Here is a 6,377-nt window from a genome sequence, read left to right on the forward strand (position 1 = left end):
ACTTTGGCTTCTGCCAAAAGAAAGTTTGAAGTGAGGGTCTATGGGAGCACCTCATTCCTGATGACACCTTATTATTATCAAATGACTTTTTGACATGATATGGTCTTAATCTTAACTTAGAGGTACACTTAGTTACCCTTCATATTGACAGTCAAATACCAGAATGAGTTAATGAATTGGCTTTATTTGCCACAATCAGCATAACTAAACAGTTCTGAAATTACAAAACCAATGAAGAGAACTTTACTGTCTCAGCAGTACTGTAAATGTTTGATGTTTCAGTTCTTTAATTCCCTTAAAACAAAGCAATTAAAGAAATCATTTGCGATATGACTGACTTGATTTTATGTCACTGATAAAATGAAACATTTTATGTACCTTTAGCTGCACAGAGAACATGGGACCTAAATTAAAAAAAAGGCAGAGTGTTCTGACAGGAATTTACCATTACAAGCACCACTGATCCACTAGGTGGTTTGTCAGATCAATCACAGATTTTACATCACATTTTGCAAAGTCATATTTCCACTGTCTGCTTTCTAACATCATCAGCGATCTTGCAGTAAATCAAGCAGTAAAACCCATTATAAGAATGTGAAGACACATTTACTGCTGCTGAAAAATTTACCTTTTTCATGTTTTTAATGTATTAATAGCACTGTAAATAAATAAATAAAAAATCCTGGTATTTTTACAAAAGAAAAAAAACAGCAGCTGTGGTTTTCAGAATAATTACCAGAATAGTATAGTAAGAATTTAAACATATTTACAGAACAACCTGTAAATTCTACAGTTCAAAACTAGAATTTACAAAACGCTACTATTAAATCGTGTTTTGCGACACATTAACAAATCAGAGTTCATCACAAGATTTTAAACTAATATATAAAAGGTTTACGTGTCATATGCACAAATACTTAATGCCATAATAGTAACAAATATGAAACCACAACAATGCAATAAACATTAAGTAAACTGGTTGTTATCTAAAACCCTAATATATAAGAGATAGCAAAAACTTTTAAGAAACACAATTATGTAAACAAATGACCATCAAATGTGAAGTGTCATCCAGGGAAATCTACAGTTCTCACTGTGAATTACAATATTAGTGCATTTTTACTTCTAAAAATGCAACAGTAAAAAACCATCAAAAAAATAAAATAGAATAAACTACAACACTTCCCACCATAAAAAAAATTGGTATTTCCATTAACGGTATTTACTGTATAGCATTTTTTAAGCATTTCACTTAATATTACAATTATTTTTTTACAGTGAGTCTATAGAACAGAATGAACTATAAACTATAAAAACTATTAAAAAAAATATTATTTATGTATTTATTTCCCATTTTTTAAGTTTAAATGGACAGATTTTCAATGTGTTTTTACACTTTTCCTCCATTAATCAACCATACAAAACAACATTAAAAAAAAGCCTTGAGAAAATATCCGGTCATAAAATACATAACATTATTATTTTACATAATTAAATTCATTCAGTAAACAATTCCCTGGGCAATTGTGTTTATGCATTTATCATTTAGATTACAATCTTGGAGTACAGCAAAGATTGCATTTAGGTGTTAAGAAAGCCACACTCCTCTCACTTCAGCCAGATAAAATAGGCATTTGTGTTAGAACATAAACATAATCTCCTCCATAATTAGCAGGATGTGTTTATGGCCACATTTTAGATGTAAAAAGTGTAGTGTGCATTAGCGTATCCATGTATGTTTGTAGATACTCGTGTTTCACTGCAATCTCCTTGACATTCTGTGCATTCAGTTCCTGTGTACTTGGAATTGAACCCAACACATAAACCATCGAATTGCGTCTGAAATGACTCTGGTGTTCTGAGCAGCAGAATATCATTTCTCCTGACCACATGAAGGCTGACCTAGAGCACTCATGGTAAGATGTGAGAAAAGATGGCTAATCCTCTTGGACCACAAAGGTCACTGGGTCACAAGTTTTTATTACCCTCTCATTAAACTGCACCATGGCCTTGCTGCTTAGTCTGCAATGTGCATGGAGCAAAGTTAGGAAGGCCTAAAGTCACGAAGCCTGTTCTCTGTCGTTGAGTGATTGATTGTTATTACCTGGAGTCACTCGTGCTATGAGCAACAAACTGTACATACTGTATTGTATATACAATAGCTGAACAGTAACTGCATTCAGTTATATGACATAAAAATATTTAACTTATTTCCTTTATGTTATATCATTCATCTGCTAAAATGTGCATGGGATAGAACCACTATATAATTAATTTATATCACATTTAAGTGACATTCAAAAAGGTTCACAGTACAGCAGGCGAAAATCCTACAGATGGCCCGCAAATGAACTCATCTTAAAGCTCTTCAGAGGATATTTGCACCTTCTGTGAAGCTTTGCACTTGTTTTACAAATTTCCATTTATATATGACAATCTCTAACAAGTGAACACAGCTGGTGGCCCTGGTAGTAAATGAACAATGCTCAGAGAATTACGGCATTGCCAGACACACTGAATGCCAGTTGCACGACTGTAATGTCATTCTGAATTGTTTTCTGTGCTGTCGTCAGTTCTGAAGTTCAAAAGGTCTTGAAGTAGTAAAATGAATGCTGCAAAGAGTCCAATATTATTTTTAAATAATATATACATCATTTGGAGGATCAAACAGAATATACAGACTTTTGCATTAAATGATTCATGCTCATTAGCACTGAGAATACATATCCTGAGAAGTATTCTTGTTACGCATGAAATGCTGTATTGTTTTAAAATTTTAAGGAAATAAAACTGATGAGCCTTCCTGCATTAATTAATTAATAAAACCATGACCTCAACATAATATGCAACTTGTAATTGTCTCATGCCGGCATTTTTTTCTATCTTAAGCCGCCTAACTTGTTAATTAATTACAACATCTGTAGGAAGTGAATAAGTCAATTATTTTTTTCCAGGGTGTTAATTTGTGGTGCAAATGCAAATGAGGAAGTGGAAAAAGTCTGATTTCAAGGTGTTAGCCAATGGTGGATATGCAAATGAAGTGATTAACCAAATCCGCTTGAAATGGCAAAGATGGAGTCATTACAATCCTGCAGCTAACAAAGTTATTTCAGTGCAGACAAATATTTGTGAACTAAGAATATGGTGGTTAAAATCTGTTTCTGAAGATGGAATCAAGCGAGCTATGAGTCAAGACTTACTATTTTTGAGAAGTCTAACATATGCGGTGGTGGTTGAAGTACAGTATATATTTAAATCTTATGCAATGTTCATATCTGAAGGATTCATTTGTCTGCATGTCTAGACCCTAATAGATATAATAACCTTATGTACAAAAACATAAATATCTTGTAATCCTTTCAAAGTGAATTAAATAATATTACAGAAAGACAAGTGTATGTTTTTGCAAGAGACAATAGTCAGATTGTATGCTAAAACAAGAAAAGCTGCTGATTTGCCTTAATAATAATAAGAATAGCAGATTTTCTCAATTGCAAGTCCAATAAGTGACATTTATATTCCTCCTCCATCATATACTATCATCCATCATTTGCACTTTTCCAAATGTGACAACCTGTCAGCACTGTCACTTCAGTAATTTCCCATATTTGTTTATTTTTGAACATCAACACCTCCCTCCCCACCACCTCGTTCTAAAAAAATAGATAAAATAACCCTGTTTTTATTTGCACCTTCACCCAGACTGCTAAAGAGCTAAACAAACAGCTAAACAGTATGTTTTTTTTTTTTTCTCGCTATGTGTATTCATATTGAGCTGACTTTGTTTAAATATATTTGAAACTTCAGTTATGACCTTTCTGTTTTGTTTTAGTTTTGCTCCAATGGCAAACATAAGCAAACAACTAAGCAATTGGTTTTCTAGTTAGTCCTCGTCTAGAATGGCGACTCTCGATGAGTTGTAAGCAACGCTTAGGGTGACATCACTCTTGAACCCTTTCTTCTGCACAATCTGACTTTGCTGCAGCCTGGAATTGAACTGCTGGTTTCGTCTGGCCAGAGGAGAACTGGCCCCCCGACTGAGCCTGGATTCTCCCAAGATTTTTTTCTCCATTCTGTCACTGATGGAGTTTTGGTTCCTTGCCGCTGTCGCCTCTGGCTTGCTTAGTTGGGGACACTTCATTTACAGCAATATCGTTGACTTGATTGCAAATTATTGCACAGATACTATTTAAACTGAACTGAGCTGCATGATGACATCACTGAATTCAATGATGAACTGCCTTTAACTGTCATTTTGCATTATTGACAAATTGTTTTCCTAATTAATGTTGTTCAGTTGCTTTTACACAATCTTTTTTGTTTAAAGCGCTATATAAATAAAGATGACTTGACTTGACTTGACTTGAACCCTTCAAGTGGCAAAAGGTCACCTACTGTGAACTCCAGATTTACAGCACCTTCAGGACAGCCATTCCAATGCAGCATGTACAGAACACAACTCCAGACAGAATGTTATTTTTAGGGTAGACCTCATTAAATGACTGGCTGTGTAGAGGTTACTGGAAGGTGGGAAAAGTTTACCACATAGACATTGCGTCAAGGTAATCCAGATCTATTGAAACCTCATGATGTTGTTGTTGCGGGAACATTTATATAATTGCAGCCCATTTACGTAAATTACTGGCAGATTAATAAAATTCCCACTGTATCATTTTTTATAATACATTCAGGAGTTTTCTTATATATATAAAAACACTTCAAACATGCAATTATTATTTGTATAATAATTTTATATTTTTATTACTTATTTATTTATAATTTTTCAGATTTTTTTTTTTTTTTTTAATTATCCTAATGTTTATCCTAATATGCTTAGTTGATATTTTACCTCACAATCATTTTGATGTTGCTCTAGTTTTAGGTTGATGTTGGCAGTTCAACAAGGACCAGCAGGGGTCAAATTAGGCCCAATGATCCAGAACATCATTCTGGCACCTTTGATGCAAAGAATACATTTTTAGCTGTTTGTTTATAAATCTAATCCATCCATGTATGCTCCAGGCCGGTTTTTGTCTGATCTAGTATACACATGCTGTCCCCATTTAGCAAGCATACTGACTCGAACAACATTTTGCATTTTGGTATTTACAAAATACTTTCAACATAGGTATAAGCAATTGATTTTTTGTGTTTGTTTGTTTGTTTGTTTTTGTTTTTGAGGATTTTAATGTTACCTCACCTCCAAAATTACAAATTTAAGAACAATAGACGAGTTTCCAGAACCATCACCATCTCCGAGATCACTGGATATCATTGGGTGGGGGGGATATTACATAAAACTTTTGTTCTAAGCCCCTTTGGTAAGAAACAGTATATTAACTTTGTGTTTTTTTTTTTTTAGGATAATTCACAGTGTTTGGGGAGAAAATAGCATATGTGCATAATGAAATGTCAACAGCTTATCTGTGAATTTCAGCTCATGAGGCTACATTTTTATAACGGTAGCAAAGGTAATCAGTTGGAATTGCTGCATTTTGCAGTCATAAATATGTCATGTTACGCATGCAAATATTCCTTTCCAAATAAGATGTGATTCATCATGATAATCTGTAAATACCAGTGCTGTCTGTTTCTGTATAAATGATGATCTTACTGCATAACCAACTAATGATTTTGATCACAAACACGATACCGTATATACAAGCTTAGCTGCAGTACATATTTTCAGCACCAATTAATTTCCAAACCTGAAATCTTATTCCGGTCTTTCAGACTGGATTAATTGCTTACTCATTTGTTCAAACAGGCTGCAATTGTGTTGAGCAAGAAGCTGTATTGCAGAGAAAATTGTTTTTACGTTTTGCACACAGGCCTGTCTTAACTTCTCAGTGGCATGTTTATGCTGGAGATCTAGTTTAAGAGTCTATTAACCAGCTCTCCCATGGCTAAATGATAACCAGCGAGAGGGTATTAGAAGGCTTCCAGCAGGTCAAAGCCAGATTCATTTGAAGTCACTGTGTGTGAAGAAATGAATGGTTTCCAAAATCAATCATAAGGCTACAACTGTTTTACATTCTTCGACAGTCACACAATTTGAAAACGCCAGGTGCACTTGCAGTAAACTTAGAAAACTGCCATAATTATTCTAAACCAGAGCAGCAAATTTAACTATAGCCCTGTCTTAAAACACAATACTGACTAATCATACAAAATTAGTTTCTGCAATATTATCAATAATATTTAATATTTACTTAAATAATTTTTACTTTTTAGTGCCTGCCTACTCCCATCAAGCAGTGTGAATCATGTAATAGACTTGCTCTCAGACTACCTGCACTTCTGTATATTATATATATATATACAATGTATTGAAACAATATATTGTTTCTATATACAGAATGGAGAAATCAACAGTT

The sequence above is a fragment of the Cyprinus carpio genome, chromosome B6 (assembly GCF_018340385.1).
Source record: "Cyprinus carpio isolate SPL01 chromosome B6, ASM1834038v1, whole genome shotgun sequence".
NCBI lineage: Eukaryota > Metazoa > Chordata > Actinopteri > Cypriniformes > Cyprinidae > Cyprinus > Cyprinus carpio.